General features: G+C 46.6%; 1 protein-coding gene across 20 annotated transcripts in view; it reads left to right on the forward strand.

Annotated features, from left to right (window-relative positions):
* The window catches only part of CSGALNACT1 (chondroitin sulfate N-acetylgalactosaminyltransferase 1), a 329,577-nt gene that overhangs the window by 221,716 nt on the left and 90,368 nt on the right, over nt 1–17,493 (forward strand). For 8 of the 20 annotated variants that reach the window (XM_043454678.1, XM_043454675.1, XM_043454673.1 and 5 more), the window contains one exon: nt 9,446–9,532. The exons of the other annotated variants lie outside the window; for them this stretch is intronic. The gene's annotated coding sequence lies outside the window, so the exon portion shown is untranslated. The remainder of the gene's footprint in view (nt 1–9,445; nt 9,533–17,493) is intronic. 20 annotated transcript variants of the gene reach the window in all.

The following is a 17,493-nucleotide window of genomic DNA, read 5'->3' on the forward strand; positions in this document are numbered from 1 at the left end:
TTATGTTTGTAGCCTGGTCTAGGCATGAGGAGGAGGGAAGGAATAACAGAAGGCAAATCCTTGCAGTCAGTGAGCTGGCCATCCAGTCACTCGCCTGGGAATGTCAGCGGTGGCATTTTATGCTCTCTCAGCATCCGTTATTATCAAAGGGGAAAATGTCATAAGCCAAGGGCTGCTTTTCCAGAATGTATCCGTGAGAAAATTCTCACAATTTCATCTTCCATGAGAGGCTTGTCTATGAATTTACATATTCAGTTAAATGTGAATTGTCCTTTAGAAACATTTTTTTCTTGAGATTTAATTCATTCAGACTCTGCTCAACCCAGAGGATGCCTGCTTCCTTCCGTAGTAGAGAAGGTGTCACACCTGGCGGCCAGTTAACTGCTATGAACAGCCCTCCCTGACAGGCCAGATGCGGCTTTGGGTCAGTCAAGTCCAGAACTAGGACTTGAACAGTTTCGCTGGAAAAAAGTGCATTTGTGACCTCAGAGCTGACCTAGGCGTGACCCTGCAGAGTTCCAGTCCCACCCCCAGGAATACCTGTAGAGTTGTGGGGTCACTCTTGTCCTGGGAGTTAAGCTGTTGAAAGTGCAAAGTGTCTGAAAGGATGGACTGATTTCTCCCGTGGTTCCCACTCTTGTCTTTAAAAGCGTCTCTATTTGAAAGGAAAGAGGCCCAGAGTCTCTTTTGTAAACCACAGTCTCTTTCTTTGTTGTCTTCTCAGGAGGCTTTTTTCTTTTCTTAGACTCACAGCCTCCTTTGGAGGATGAGGTTGGGTGTCTATAGTTACCTAGCGGGATGAATGAAGATCAGACCTACTGTATAATTTACATACATCTCTGTGTAAGCTCCCAGCGAGGCTGTGTGGCCATGTTCCATATTTCTCTAGAAAGAAAAAGAAATTTTTGGACAAGCCAGTTGCAGATCTTCTCCAAGAGTTTGTTACATCAGAGTGGTTAAAAAAGGAAGGTCTTCCAAGCAGGTGCATGTTTATTTGGGGTCAGCCTTGGTTTAGTTATGGATCTTCCTAACTTAATAAAAACAGAGCATTCTTAGTTAAGAATTATCACACCGTGGAATATTACTCAGCCATTAAAAAGAATTCATTTGAACCAGTCCTAATGAGATGGATGAAGCTGGAGCCCCTTATACAGAGTGAAGTAAGCCAGAAAGATAAAGAACATTACAGCATACTAACACATATATATGGAATTTAGAAAGGTGGTAACGATAACCCTATATGCAAAACAGAAAAAGAGACACAGAAATACAGAACAGACTTTTGAACTCTGTGGGAGAATGTGAGGGTGGGATATTTCAAAAGAACAGCATGTATACTATCTATGGTGAAACAGATCACCAGCCCAGGTGGGATGCATGAGACAAGTGCTCCAGCCTGGTGCACTGGGAAGACCCAGAGGAATCGGGTGGAGAGGGAGGTGGGAGCGGGGATCGGGATGGGGAATACATGTAAATCCATGGCTGATTCATATCGATATATGACAAAACCCACTGAAATGTTGTGAAGTGATTGGCCTCCAACTAATAAAAAAAAAAAAAAAAAATTATTAGAAAGCTCTAGGATTTTTTAAAAAACTATAGTTGGTTTACAATATCATGTTACTTTTCAGATTACAGCATAGTGATTCAATATTTTAGAGCTTATACTCCTTTTAATGTTATTACAAAATAATGGCTGTATTTCCCTGTGGTACAATATATCTTTGTTGCTCATCTCTTTTATAAAGCTCTATAGTTTTTTCTTTTCTTTATTTGAGAAGAAAATAAAAATCTTACGTTCTTATTCTGAACATCTGAATTTTCATTTTTATTGTTTATGTCAGTAATAAAAATTAGTGATAATTTGTTCCCATTATCTTTTAAAGTGTAATTCCCATTATCTTTTAAAGTGTAAATTTAAAAAGTAGTGGAGTTAAATCCTATTAAATTGTATTTTTCTTAGGACTGAATTAGAGAAACAAAGTCCTAGTCTCCTTGGTGGAGACCCATAGTCCAACTGTCTGCTCTGCCTTATTTTGTTGCCTCTGGCAAGGAGCAGAGTTATTATTTGGGTTCTGTCTAAATCTGTAGTTTGACATTCATGTCCTTGTGGTCACCAAGCTCTTCTTTTTCCATAAACTAAAGGGCAGCAAACAACCCGTAAAAAGCTACAGTTGTGTCTTCATCATGAAAACCCCATTATAATATTAGCAGCATGGGGTTATTATGTTGGCTGGACTTGACGATGGCGGTGTGTTTTCCCCTTTAGAGAAATGAACAAACAAAATCTTCACTTAGTAAGAGCTTGTATTTGGTTTTAAGCCTTTGCAGGGGTGTCCCCCAGAACATCCCCGAGTGTGGTGATTTGCCAGAAGGGCTCACAGCGTCAGCATGTGACCACACGTACCCGGGGGCAGGTTACAGTGACTCGGTGAGGCTTGTGTGGTCTTCGGTGCTGTCCGTGAAAGATAGCCAGGCCGCCCCTCCCGAAAAACAAACGCTGCAGCTGCGTGCAGAGCCTTCTGCCCAGAGAAGCCCACTGGAGTCTGAGTTTGGGCTTTTATTGTGGGGATGGTCAGGAAGGCCTTCTCTGCCTAGCAACCCCACTGAAATTCCAGCCTCCCAGAAAGCAAGTAGATGTTCACCATAAATCACATCGTGCAAGCAGCCTGGACACAAACCACCTGATCAGTTTAGGAGACGCTGCCCACCGGTATAGGGAGCCTCGCACAGTCCCGGGTTTCCGGACACGAGCCAAGGGCAGCAGCCGTGGGCCTGCAGTGCGAGCGCTTCCCCGCACCGGATTGCGCTTCGTTCTTGTAAACGACCTGCAGCAACGCCCCAGGCTCTGATGGGGAAAGCAATGTGACCATCCCTCTGAACCGTCACTGGGATCAGACTTGGCCTTTGATAGAGGTACCTGGAGCCAAAGATGAGAAACCGCGAGGGTTCTCGACTTCTATGTTCGGAAGTCTCGTGAGCCCAATATTTTAAAACTGCAGCCCGGTCTTCATCAGGGTTCCGTTTTGCAGAGGCAGGCTTCTGAAGTGTGGTCGGGGTTGGGCGTCGGTACAGTTTAAATCGGTTTTATTGCCGGTGGTTTTATCTCCGTCTTCCTGAAGGATCGCGCCTGTGGGTGAATGTTCTAGGAATAGCTCTTACCTCTCTGATACTTCGTTGTTGAAGCTTGCGGGCTAAATTTCTCGGGACACAGAATTGGAATTGAAGGAAGAGCTTCCCAGAGTGTTTACGGTGTCGCTTTTATAAATTAACCCAGTAGCTTTAGAGCCAGTTAGACAATTAAGACAACTTAGAAATTATGTTTTCTTCTTTTTTTAATTCTAAAAACTCAAGTGACTGACATGGTTTTAGGTAGGTAAAGAAATAAAAATGATGGAGTGATGATGAAGAAATGGGGGGCAGGACACTGCCCATTGCCTTCCTGTGAAAAGACGTCCTCCGCACAGATTCCCAAACCCTCCCCGAATGGTGAAGCATCACCTCTGCCGTCACCCCGTTAGTGTGGTTTCACCTGATGTCACTCGGACCGAGGACTTGAGAAGAGGGGCTGCAGCCAGCACTTGTGAGGAAGGGACGAAGCATCCGTCTTCCTGGGGGCATCCTCAGGAGTCACCCGTCAGCCTGGGGCCTGAGTGAGTGAGTGAAAGTCACTCAGTCATGTCCGACTCTTTATGACCCCGTGGAATAGTCCATGGAATTCTCCAGGCCAGAATACTGGAGTGGATTGCCATTCCCTTCTCTGGGGGATCTTCTCAACCCAGGGATCGAACCCAGGTCTCCTGCATTGCAGGCAGATTCTTTACCAGCTGCCTGGGATTCTTTACCAGGGAAGCCCGGGGCCTACGAGTCAAGAATCCCTTTGCCATGAACACTGTCTCCATCTTCTGTAAAATGGGCGGGCTTCGCTTCTTGCTGTGGCTGAAGTGACCCAGCCCTGGTTGGGCTGACAGTGTTTTCTTTGTAGGGAATATAAATGGCCTTCCTTTGGATTCACTGGGCTTCGCTTGTGGCTCAGCTGGTAAAGAATCCGCCTTCACTGTGGGAGACCTGGGTTTGATCCCTGGGTTGGGAAGATTCCCCTGGAGAAGGGAAAGGCTACCCACTCCAGTATTCTGGCCTGGAGAATTCCATGGACTGGGTAGTCTATGGGATCGTAAAGAGTTGGACACGACTGAGTGACTTTCACTTTGAGAGGCTTTGGTGAATGATTACACTGTGTGTGTGTGTCTGTGTGTGTGTCTGTCTGTCTCTGTGTGTGTCTGTGTGTGTGGATGTGCGTGTGTTTATCTGCATGTGTATGTCTATTGTCTGTGTGTATATCTCTGCATGTGTGTGTCCGTGTGTGTCTCTGTGTGTGTGTCTGTATGTATGTGTGTGTGTATGTGTATATGTGTTTGTATGTATCTATGCATGTGTGTGTCTGTGTGTGTGTGTCTGTGTGTATCTATCTCTGTGTGTGTGTCTGTATGTATGCGTGTGTGTGTCTGTGTATGTGTGTCTGTGTGTATCTATCTCTGTGTGTGTCTCTGTGTGTGTCTGTGTGTGGGGGTCCTTGTGCCTTGCTTCTTCTTCTTTCACACTTAAAATCCTTGTTGAAATCAAGTGACTCACAGAAGGGTGCACTTGGTTCTTTGGCCTTTAAATACTCACTTTCCTTCCTTCCACCCAAAACTGGACAATCTCCTTGGATGGGAAATATATTCCAAAATAAATCTACCCATGCCAGAGTTGTTCTTCTTGTCTTGTCTCCACTCCAGAGTTTGTTGATAACTGAAGACCTTTCCTGTTAAGTGTTGTGGGATTCCTGTGCAAACTGCCAAGAGTGGTATTTGACAGGAACACGAAAGGACCTCATCTATCCACTCACTCACTGTAAGGACTGGGGATATGGAAACATTCAGGAATTATTTTTACTTTCTACTACAAAAATACATTTTTATGAAAAACTGTAAGAGCTCAACTAAAAACAGAAAATTCTTTATTACCCTCCAGGTAGCTCAGTGGTAAAGAGGAGACACAGGAGACACAGGAGAAGTGGGTTCGATCCCTGGGTTGGGAAGATCCCCTGGAGGAGGAAATGGCAGCTCACTTCTAGTACCCTTACTGGGAGAATGGCGTGGATGGCGGAGCCTGTAGGGCTACAGTCCATGGGGTTGCAAAGAGAGGGGCTGAGCATGCCCACATACATCCAGAGAAAATACATGATTGTCCCATGTATGCTGATACAGGCCTGACTGAGGGCAGAGGCAGCAATGAATCGGACAGAGCTGTTTCTTTCAAGGGGACGGGGTGGGGTGGACAGGCCGCCAGAGGCCAAGGTGAGGGGGACTGGGTCAAGTGACCCTATGCGATGGTGTTTACGGGGAGGCCTGGAGGCCTCAGCTGATGCTGATGGATGCATGGGAGTGATTCATCCAGAGGGGCTGGAGAGAGAGGAAAGCCTTCGCAGGCAGAGGAAGCAGGGTGGATGGAGCTCTCCAGGCAGGGAGAACAGTGTGAGGAATCACGATGTAAGTCCGTGTGGCTGCAGCATCGCATCCAGAGGTGAGGGCTGAGAGCTGAGGTCTCCAGTGGGGTGGTTCAAGCAGAGCTGGAACAAGGCTGGGGCAGGAGTGAGCTTGAGACGCTGGAGATGACAGAGCCGGTCAGTATGGGGCCTCGGGGAGCCAAGGGCACACGGTGGGAAGACCTGCTCCAGAGCCCTGATCCCAGGATACAGAGAGCGCTGTAGACCCTGCCGTTTCCACTGATCTCACGGCCACCTCCAGCCTGCCCAGCCTGAAGGACAGCTCGGGGTTTTCTCCAAGCCTGTCCTGCTTCCCATCTCCATCAGCCTAGGAAATGAAACTGAAACCTCTAGGTGACATCTCGGGGCGGGGTGGCTTTGAGGTCCTCCAGTCCTTTATGGCTCAGGGCAGAAAGAATTCAGCGAGGGGCAAAATAATAAATAAGGAACGATTTATTAGAATAGGACGCTTGTGAGGCTTTCGAGAGGGGGCCGCCCATAGAACAAAGTGGGCTACAGTTTTGTAACCAGAGGAAAAGTGGGGATGGGGAGAAGACCACCTTCTTCCTCCTTCTTGAGTAGACGCTTCCATCATCAGCTCCTCCTCCCTGTTGGGTGGGGGAGTTTTGTCCCTCCATGGTCAAGCCGGGACTGTCATGACACTATGGAAAAATTATTTCATATCTCAGTACAGTGAGGGTGTTTCACTCTGAAATGTCACCTTTCCATTAATTACTGTGTTTTGTGTGTATAGAGAGTATGTCCTGGGGGCTCATTAACCTACTGAGCTCGCTGGGCAGGATGTGGGTATCGGGCCACCATGGTGTTATCGTCTGGGGGCATGTCTTGTGCTTCTGATCCATGGTTTTGTTGCTCAGCAAGCCTACTTGATTTTGTGCTTATGCATACCCGTTTTCTTGAGTGATCCTTAACTTACAGGGGTCTCCCATACTTTTTTCTATTTATAATCCCCTACTGCAACTAACTCCCTGGAGGAGGTGATGGCAACCCACTCCAGTATTCTAGACTGGAGAATCCCATGGACAGAGGAGCCTGGCGGGCTACAGTCCATAGGGTTGCAAAGAGTCAGACATGACTAAAGCTACTTAGCAAGCACGCGCTGGGATTAACTATATAATCACCTATGTTGTCCTTTTACTCTGTTCCTATCAAAACCATCCAGTGGCTCCCACGATCCATAAGACTTCCCCCCTCCCATGTTCCCATCCAGCCATCCAGTCTTCCAGTCCTGTGTCCAGCAGAGAGCTCAGGTTCCTTCCCTCTGCCCTGCTTGTTCCCTCACCCTCATCCACACCATTATCTGGTGACTGGATCACTGCCTTGACCTCTTGGTTGATTTCCCACCTTGCAAAATGTCTGTTCATGTCTTTTTTGCCCATTTCCTACTTGGACTATTCGTGTTTCTCACTCTTGAGTCTTGAGAGTTCTTTATAGATTCTAGATACTAGTCCTTTGTTGGATATGTGTTTTGTATGTATTTTCCCACTCTGTAACTCATCTATTCATCCTCTTGACAAAGTCTTGTGCAGAGCAAAAGTTTTAAATTTTGATGCCATCCAGTTTGCTCATCTTCCTTTTATGCATCATGCTTTTCAGCGCCAGTGAAAGAATGCTTTGTCTAGTCTTTGATCCCAGAGATTTCACCTGTGTTTCTTTTTCTAAAAATGCTAGAGTTTAATGAAGTGAAGTGAAGTGAAAGTTGCTCAGCCATGTCCAGCTCTTTGCAGCCCCACGGACTGTACAGTCCATGGAATTCTCCAGGAGAGAATACTGGAGTGGGTAGCCTTTCCCTTCTCCAGCAGATCTTCCCAACCCAGAGATTGAACCCAGGTCTCCCGCATTGCAGGCGGATTCTTTACCATCTGAGCCACAAGGGAAGCTGTGTGATCCCTTTTGAGCTAATTTTTGGTCAGCATGTTTTGGGGAAGGTGGGGCTATGGATAGTCAATTGCTGTGGCACCTTTGTTGAAAGGACTGTGTGTCCTGCACTGAATTACTCTTGCGCCTTCGTGAAACCCCCTTGGCCACATTCACGGAGTCTGTTTCAAGTTCTCTGTCTCGTTTCCTTGGTTTGTGTGTCTGTCCCCATGCCAGTGTCACACAGCCTTGCTCACTGTAGTCGTGTAATAATTCTTGAAATGGGTAGACTGAGTCCTCTCATTTTATTGTTTTTCACGATGTTTTAGCTATTCTTGTTCCTTTGTGGCCTTATATAGTTAGAATAATCTAATATGTATGTATAAAACAATTCTGAGATTTTTTAGGGGAGTTGCAATAAATCTGTATATCAGCTTGGGGAGAATCTGTATCTTCTATGTTGAGTCTTTGAATCCATGTATGTTTTCCAATCCATGCATCCATTTACTTAGCTCTTTGAATTCTTTTATTAGCATTTTGTAGTTTTCAGCATATAGGTTGTATATATATTTTGTTAGATTTACACTTGTATTTCAGTTCTTTGAATGATTGTAAATGCTACTGTATTTTAAGTGTGTGTCTACTTGTTCATGAATACAATTGATGTTTGTATTTCCTAGAGATGACCTATCATGTCATCTGCAAATATGGACAATTTTATTTCTTCACTCCTAGCCTGTCTGCCTTTTATTGACTGTTGTACTAGCTAGAGTTTCCAGTACCAGACCCAGTAAAATTATGAAGGTGGACATCCATGCTTTGTTCCCAGTTTAGTATTTCACTGTTAATACAATATTAGTTTCTGTAGATATTCTTATCAAGTTGATGAAGTTCCCTTATTCTTAGTTTTCTGAGAGTTTTTTTTTTTTTTAAACCATGACTGGGTATTGAATTTTGTCAAATGTTTTTTTCATGAGATGGTGTAATTTCTGTTCTGTAGCCTGTTAATATGATGTATTACATTAGCTTAAATGAATGAGTTCAATCTGCTATTTTGCAGTTGGAATCATGTTTAGTTTCTAAATTTCCAGACATTGAGCTGGAGTGTTATGTTTCCCTCAGTTACAAGAAACAAAACCTCACTTTTCAGTTGTTAATCTGGGAATATTAATCCTTGTTTACATGACTGCAAATGTTTAAAATGTTAATGTTATTAATGGCCATTCAGTTGAACCAGTGATTTTGAGGTTGAATGTATATTTTTCTAAGCCTTCTAATCAGGAGAGTTCAGTTGCTGAATCACCCATTTCAAGAAGGTCTGTTTTCAGTTAATAATCAACTTCTATCCCAGTTTTTACTGCTGTCATGGGAACAAAAGTTGTAAATTACCGAGTTATCTCGGACCCTTGAGTTTGGAAACGTTTAAGGAGCAGCTTAGATGTCATATCCTTCTTTGAGGTGCTGGGAAAGCATCCCGAAATATTTTTGCAGGTCTTTAGCTGGAAGGCTCACTAATTTTTCCATAAAATTAAACATGGGAGAGAATACTTCTTTTCTTATTTATTGTATGATCTAGTTTACTCACGGATAACAGGCACGGGACTTGTAATTTGGAAATAGGCCTGACATTTTTTAATGTACTAGACACCTGTCTGTTTTCACACTCTTTCCCTCACCACAGATGGCTTTGAGCCTTTGCTATTCTCCTTTATAAACCCTCTGTAACATGAGAGTTTCGAGTTATATTTTATTGGGGGCAAAATGAGGACTATAGCCTGGGAGATAGCTGCTCAGATAGCTCTGAGAAACTGCTCCGAAGAGGTAGGGGTGGAATCAGTATATATGTGATTTTGGTGAAGAGGGAATGCATGCAATCAAGCACGTATTTTTTGCAGATTTCTGCTAGCATGAGAAACAGTCATCACCATAAGGATTTCAGTGTTTTTCTAGATAGGAGGAGATACAAGAATTGGGCTTATAAAATCAGCTCCTGAGAATATCTATCTGAAGACCTATCCTGCCAGTTTTCCCAGAGCTCAGAGTGGCTCATTCTTGGTCTCCACGCTGAACTCCTTCAGGGGGTGTCGAAGGTCAGGAGCTGCAGCATGTGATCTAATCCTTCTAGAGGTACGTGGCAAGAGCCAATTTGTAGCTGACAGCTCCTCTGCAAGCTTGCGGCCCTCACCTGTTTTAACCAGCATCTTGTAGCCAAGTCGCGCCAGACATATTTTGGCAGCTTTCTGTGATCAGAAACTTCTTCTAGGAGGAAATATTGTGAAGTGCAGTGGATAGACACAAAATATATTGTCATAATCACCAAAACTGTTTGGATTGCCAGCTCTCCACTTGACCCGAGGAGGAAAAAATATTGCTGCATGCAGGATTTGTCCTAATCAACAGCCTATTATTACTATTTGATTTCTTTAGTCATTTTTTATGCCTCTAAAAATTAAACTGTTATTCCCTATGAGAGAGTTTGGTCACTTGGGGCTTTTCCATTTCTGATTCAGTTTTCTATTCCTTCTGCTGTGAGTTCTGCCAATAAATAATTCTTTTTGGATTTCATTTAATCTTCCCGGATCCTGGCGTAGCAGCCTCTGCAGGGTCATGATCCATGTTTTTCTCCTGCTCACAGGCCACCATCTGCAGCAGCTCAGTCGGCTGGCATTTGATTTCCCTGTAGTTCTTTTCTTTGTTATGTAACTGCTGTCCTGCAGCTGAACATCGTACCCAACTCTGAGCTTGGCAATATCAAGTATGGTTTTTTTCAGACTTTATTCTAATTTTCACACCTCACTGAATAGGATTTGTTCCCACATTAAACTTAACGTTAATTTAGACCTTTGGAAAAGAAGGGGGACTTTCAGTGGCTTAGTGGTAAAGAATCCGCCTGCAATGCAGGAGACACAGGAGATGTGGGTTTGACCCCTGGGTCAGGAAGATCCCCTGGAGGAGGAAATGGCAACCCACTCCAGTAATCTTGCCTGGAGGATCTCATGGGCAGAGGAGCCTGGCAGGCTACAGCCCATGGGGTGGCAAAGAGTCGGACATGACTGAATCGACTTAGCAGCAGCAGCAGGCTTTGTCGAGAGGGAGAAAAAAGAAGGAAACAACCCAGTAACAAAAAAGGATTCATGTTTTCTTATAAGCCCAAGCTGACAGCCTCAGTGTAGAATTTACAGTAAACCAGAGTATTGACCTGGGACGTGCCATCGAATTGTTTTCCTGGGAATAAAAATGAGAACTCGGGCATCGGCAGGAAGCAGAGAGTTTCCGAGGGGCTGGCTCTTCCATTCCCTCCAAGAGAAGGGCAGGGGCTGCTGGAAACCTCGGGGGACCACTTGCTGGAGGGGTGCATGTGGCATGTTCAGGGGTGCAGGGGTGCTTGAGCTGAGTCAGCTGCAGCCAATGCACAGAACAGAGGGAATCCGAGATTTGCTCCCTGCAGACGAGGCCCTCAGAGCAGACTGAATTTAGTTGCAAAAGACAGAGATTTTTTTCTTTCAAAGAAGTCACTGTTGACATACAGTTTCACCTTGGCTACACTTGGACTTCCTTGATAGCTCAGTTGGTAAAGAATCCGCCTGCAATGCAGGAGACCCCGGTTTGATTCCTGGGTTGGGAAGATCCCCTGGAGAATGGATAGGCTACCCACTCCAGTATTCTTGGGCTTCCCTTGTGGCTCAGCTGTTAAAGAATCTGCCTGCAGTGTGGGAGACCTGGGTTCGATCCCTGGGTTGGGAAGATCCCTTGGAGAAGGGAAAGGCTACCCACTCCAGTATTCTGGCCTGGAGAATTCCATGGACTGGGTAGTCCAGGGGGTTGCAAAGAGTCGGACACGACTGAGCGACTTTGACTTGGCTACACTCTCAGGAGGTGAGATGTTCAGGCCTGCAGCCAGTAAACCTGAGGAGGCCTTATTTTGGTTGATACTAAGGATTCTCTTTTCACCCCTCCTGCTTTTGAACATCCTACCTTGATGTTTTTTAGAAGTTATATATAAGCTTTGTTTTCCATATATCTTAATTTTTCCCCCTCAGTTGGATTGCATATTCCTTGAAGAAAAGGATCTTTAAAAAATTCTTCTATACTCCCATTTCAAGGAGCATTCTAAATATATTTTTTCTTTGTTTTGTGTAGATGTGAATGAATATTCTGGCAGGCTGAGTCGTTATTGTACGTCATCTAGAAAGGTTGTGATTTGGGGCTTTAAATTTTTCCCTCCCTCAAATCAAGAAAATAGATATCTGATCCGTTAGTAGCATGTCCTAGGGATTAGGGAAGTAATCTTGTCTGTGATGACTGATCAAATTGATCATTGTCATGTTTTTGTTGAATGGGAATGGCAGCTTCACCAAGTGCCCACTGGCTGGAGTTCTTAGAGCCCAGAGCACAGCCCAAGTTCTGGGTTTGACCTTGAGCCCCGCCGACCTCTGTGGTGAAGGAGCTGCTGTGGGGAGAGACAGAGGTGTGGCTGCAGCCTGAGTCGTCCTGGCGGGGATGTGGGGTGCTCCGCGGAGGCCCCCCAGGGAAACACTGTGCTGAACAGAACTCCGTGGCTTGTTCTGGGAGGCTCTTCTTGTCACCAACCCCGTTCTCACTAGAGAGTCTGGGTGGAGAGGTCTGAAGTCCTGGAACGTCACAGACAGTTGCTTTTCTCTGCTTGGCTTTTGGGCTTCCCCGGTGGCTCAGCTGGTACAGAATCCACCTGCAATGTGGGAGACCTGGGTTTGATCCCTGGGTTGGGAAGATGCCCTGGAGAAGGGAAACACTACCCACTCTTTTTGGAAGCAAGAGTTTAGCCTCTGGATTATGATAACTTCTATTTTTGTTCAGTCGCTCAGTACTGTCTGACTCTTTGCGACTCCACGGACTGCAGCACGCCACACTTCCTGTCCTTCGCCATCTCCTGGAGCTTGCTCAAACTCGTGTCCATTGAGTCGGTGGCGCCATGCAACCATCTCAGCCTCTGTCGTCCCCTTCTCCTCCTGCCTTCAATCTTTCCCAACGTCAGGGTCTTTTCCAATGAGTTGGCTCTTCGAATCAGGTGGCCAAAGTATTGGAGCTTCAGCATCAGTAACATCTATATATTGTGGTTATAATTTTCAAGTATAGAAACTGAACTATAAATACAAAGTCTGTTACTTTCCTGTGTTAATGAAGGAAAGAGTTGCAGTGCGGTCTTTCTGTGCCCTCCTATTTGCGATACTTACTAGTCAGTGCTGGGGAAGGGGTGTGTGTGGTGATGATCAATTGAATGTTACTCAGAGGCCAGATCCTAGGGTCAGATGAAGCAGCAGGAGGCAGAGGGTCTTTTTTATTTGGCTCCTGCCCCCCTGCCTCCTGTCTTGGGTGAAGGTCTGCCGGTCTCATCTGCCACGTGATGTCACGGGCTGCCCTCCATCACGCACCTTTCCATCACCCTTCTCCTTTGCAGCTAAATTAGAACACACTTTCTCTCCTCATTGTCTCCACCTCCTCGCTGCTCTGTAATCCGCTCTAACCCACCTTTCACGCCCATCAACCTACTAGGCGAACTTTTGCTGAATAACCGTGACCTCCTTTTTTCAGTTCTTTTAGCTTGACAGCTCAGCGGCAGCTGACATTATTTTGCATCCTTCTTCTTAAAAGTATATTGTTAAAAATTTCAGACTTAAATATTTTATTAAGAATATGACAGCCCCCATATACTCACCACCCACTTTGTGTGCGTGCAGGCGTGCTAAGTCGCTTCAGTAGTGTTTGACTCTGTGCGACCCTATGGACTTCAATCTGCCAGGCTCCTTTGTCCATGGGATTCTCCAGGCGAGAATACTGGAGTGGGTTGCCATTTCCTCCTCCAGGGGATCGTCCCGACCCAGAGATTAAACCCGTGTCACCTGCATCCCCTGCATTGACAGTCAGGTTCTTTACCGCTAGCGCCACCTGGGAAGCTGCAACTTTAAGAAACAGAATCTGGACAGTTGACCCTTGATTCCTTACAGGTTCCCAGGCTCTCTACCTTGAGGGGTAACTGCTGTCCTGACCCGGTATCTGTGAGGCCCCAGGGCTCAGTTTATTCAGCTTCCTCACCTAAGTTCCGTCAGTTTCTCCAGACACAGACAGGAAGGCATCCTTGGTCATTCTGTGTCTTTTTTTAAAAAAAATTAATTTATCTATTTTAATTGGAGGCTAATTGCTTTACAATATTGTGGTGGTTTTTGCTATACATTGACATGACTCAGCCACGGGTGTACATGTATTCCCCCGTCCCGAGCCCCCCTCCCGCCTCCCTCCCCATCCCATCCCGCTGGTTGTCCCAGAGCACCGGCTTTGAGTGCCCTGATTCAAGTTATTCTGTGTGTTCTGTTTGTTGCCATGAAGACATGCTGGGGAGAAGCCAGGCTGTGTCAGCAAGAGGCTATCAGAACCTCGTATGTGGATTTGGGTTTCAGTTGGATGACCTGCAGGCGGGTCTGAGGGGGGCGGGGGAGGTTGGTCCAGATCCGATGCTGTCCGAAAGTGGAGGTTCCTCTGATGAGGCACCTCAGTAAACCTTACCTGGGGGGTGGTGGCTCAAGTGAGGAACTGGGAAAGAAGTAGCCATCCGTCATTCTGGCCGAGAAAGCGGGTGTTTGGTATTTCGTGGGTGACTCTTTGATTTTGTCTGTGATTAGACAGAATTAAGAAGTGGCCTTATTTTTTCCTTATCTTGATCTCAGAGCCACCTTGTGGGCGACTGGTTTTCTTGAGATGGTTTATGTCCAGTACGAGTGTACATGGCCTTGCTGGGGGCCCGGGGCGGGGGGCAGGGGGCAGCTTCTGAGTGTCAGAAGTTGCTTTCTTTTTTCTTTTTCTCGGTTCTGGACAAGCAGAGAAACTGCATTCAGGCAGATGGAGACCGCGAGATCAACTGTGTTACAAGGTTAGTTTGCAGGACATGGTTTCGCTATCACGTGGCAGAAATGGCTGATCTGATACTGAACCTCAGACAGGCAGACCCCCACCGACTCGTGGACGGCCAGGGGAAATACAAGGGGCCAGGGCCCTTACCTCCGATGGTAACAGAGCAGTGGACTCGGAGCCCCTTGGGGGTCCCTTCCCGGCTCCTCCGCAGGCTGCGGTCCGTCTCCTGGCTGTTCTGCGCTGGGTTCCCACGCTGGTGCGGGGCCCAGGTTTCCTTGCTGCTCTGTTCTCTGCGCACGTTATCCTCTCCAGCCTCAGCGGGTGATGACGTCTGTACACTGATGACCTCAGACCCTGTGCCGTCTCCAGGCTAGGCTTCCTCTTATTCCCCACCTCCCCCTGGAAGTTCAACTTAACACGTCCAAGGCCACATCCATACTCCCCTCTCTAAACTCCACCTTCCCAGGTTCTGCTCAGGAGCCTGCTCACATGGCCCCACGCCCGCTCCAGACACCCCGACAGCCCGCACAGACCATGTGCGCCATGTTACTTCCCACCCCCAGCCCTGCCATGGGGCTGTTTCCGCCGAAACACTCTTCCATCCTTTCTCTGCCTTGCTAAGCACCCCCCTCAGAGTCTTGGCTCAGGCGTCACTTGAGGCAGAAAGCCTTTTCTGAGCCTTCCAGGCCAATCTGGCTGCCCCTGTCTGTCAGTCCCTTGTTGCCTTGCTTCTCTAGCCCAGCAAAAAGCTCATGGTTTATCTGTTCATGTGTCTGCCTCCTGCGGGAACTCTAGCTTATTCATCTTTATGTCTTGAGATGTATCTCTACATCTATACTTTGTACTTAATGTGTATGCACTTACACTTATTTCTAAATGCAGACATGTAGATACAGGTCTGTGTGATACAGGTAGCTGATGTCTTGAACTTGGCTTGCCGTACATAATTCATTAGTTTCAGTACATGCTTGTTAACCAGCTTGTTGTCTAAAGATTCCATTAGCATCTTGTCCAGTCCTGGAATGACCAGAGCTTTGCTAATTTTAGTATGAGAAGAGTGAACCAAGTATTTTTTATCTGGGGGTACTTTACTCAGGATATAATTTAGAAAAGTAGAATCTAGATTGACGTTTGTTAAGTCCACAGTCCCCCCCCCCCCCATTGAATTGTAGGATATTTTTGAGAATGCTGTATTTTCATTTCTAATTGACATTTCTATCACCTAATTGACATTTCTAACTGGGTGATGACTCCTGAGAGTGTAAGTAATCTCTTTATCAGTCAAAAAAGCATTTTTCTTCTTATCTATACATCTCAAATGAATCTGTAAGTTCAAAGTTAGGGGTCCTTAAACAATGGCTCTTCTCACTCTGAGTTAAGAGAGTGAAAGCTTCTGGGTGGAACCCAGGCTCCAGCCCCTAATCCCGTGTTCTCTCCTCTCGATCCCGTCGGCTCTCACGGACAAGGGTTGGGGGTGGGATTGGACAGGGGGCAGCTCTATGGGACCGGACAGTAGTCCCTCCGCAGGCAGCAGAGCGGAGCTGCCACAACCTGCCCCGTCACGGGGCCTGACCGGGCACTCGGGTTGTGGGCCGGGGCTCTGGACCCGTGGGACTCAGCCGTGCGTCCCGGGCCGGCCACTTCGGGTTGGCAGCTTGTCCCCAGGCACCGACTACGACCCCCTGAGCAAGGTCTCTGGGAGTCTGGGCTCAGCCTGTTGATCCAGACCACACACCGAGCCGTCTATCCGGAGGTCTGTCTGTCTGTCTCCGGGGGAGGGGAGGCCTGTCTCGGCACACCTGGGGCCAGGTGAGGGATGGGCAGTGCTGGGGGCTGGGGGGAGCAGGACGAGAGAGGAGCAGGGAGCCAGAGGTGGGTGCTGGTGATCTGAGAGCAGGCTTGGCCTTGCACTCCCTGTGGAGACCAGAATTTGTTTTCCTCGATCATCAGCTCCGAATGCGGTGTTCTCCAGCTTTGTTCCTTTGACGTTTCTGCAAGTTCCCTGTGTCAGTCACGGGGAAGATAAAAGCAGCGATGATCCCACCCGTTGTGAGTGTTTCAGTTTTGTACCCTGCAAAGCAGCTCCCCATTTGTTTAAAGAAAACTGACATTATTTTTTCATGAGCTCTGCAGCTGGGATTGTGTGCCCTTGAGGGAGACCTTGACCTTGCAAGTGAATGAGAAGAAGAATAGGAAGCTTCTGTGCTGAAGTGGGCGAGGGGGCGGGGGGTGGGGGCTCCCTTTTCTGAATTACTGGAGAGAAAGAACAGTAAATTATATGTGCTGCTAAGGTCTGAAGGTGTGGTCTGGTTTGCGCTTTGCCCTCTTTCTGGATTCCCTGGCTGGCACGCTGGTGACTAGGGCCGGGTGGGGGTGGGACGCCCCCCCCTTTCATTCTTTTCAGCATCTTTCATCTGACTCTGAAGCTGAGGTTGTGGAATGTTTGACAGAGGTGCCCTTCGTTTTGTTACGTTTTTGCTTATGTCAGTCCTATCCGGGAGCCAGAAACTTGGAAATAAATATCAGCCAAAGGTAGGCAAGCCACAGGGTCAGCTCTGTAGCTAAGGAAGCTCCTTAAAAAATCTCACCTCATTATAGGCTTTTAATAGAGATGAAGCAACACTCATTAAAAGAGGAGCTTGTCTCAGACTCACTTCTCCACAGGATAATTGCCTTTGAATCAATCGTGAGACCCATTAGCTTGGTTTCAAGAAAAAAAAAATTCAACTCTTTTTTTTCTATGTGGAAGGAGCTAATGTTAAAAAAAATACACACTGCTATATTTTAAATGGGTAACCAACAAGGACCTACTGTATAGCACGTGGAACTCTGCTCACTGTTATGTGGCAGCCTGGATGGGAGGGGAGTTTGGGGGAGAATGGATACGTGTTTATGTATGTAGGGCTGAGTCCCTTTGCTGGTCACCTGAAACTATCATGACATTGTTAATTGTCTATACTCCAGTACAAAATTAAACGTTTAAAAATAAATAAGGACTGCGACAAGGTCATGGAGTTTTCACCTTGTCTGGAGCACGTGAAAGAAAGAGGTTTGAACACCCAGAGGCACACTCGGAGAGACACAGTCCAGGAAGGGGGAGGGGTAAATCAGGAGTTTGGGATGAACGTACACACTGCTGTGTATAGGAAATAGATAATCGTCAAGAACCCACCGTATCGCACGGGGAGCGCTATTCAATATCT

This window comes from Cervus canadensis, chromosome 31 (genome assembly GCF_019320065.1).
Source record: "Cervus canadensis isolate Bull #8, Minnesota chromosome 31, ASM1932006v1, whole genome shotgun sequence".
NCBI classification, from domain to species: Eukaryota; Metazoa; Chordata; class Mammalia; order Artiodactyla; family Cervidae; genus Cervus; species Cervus canadensis.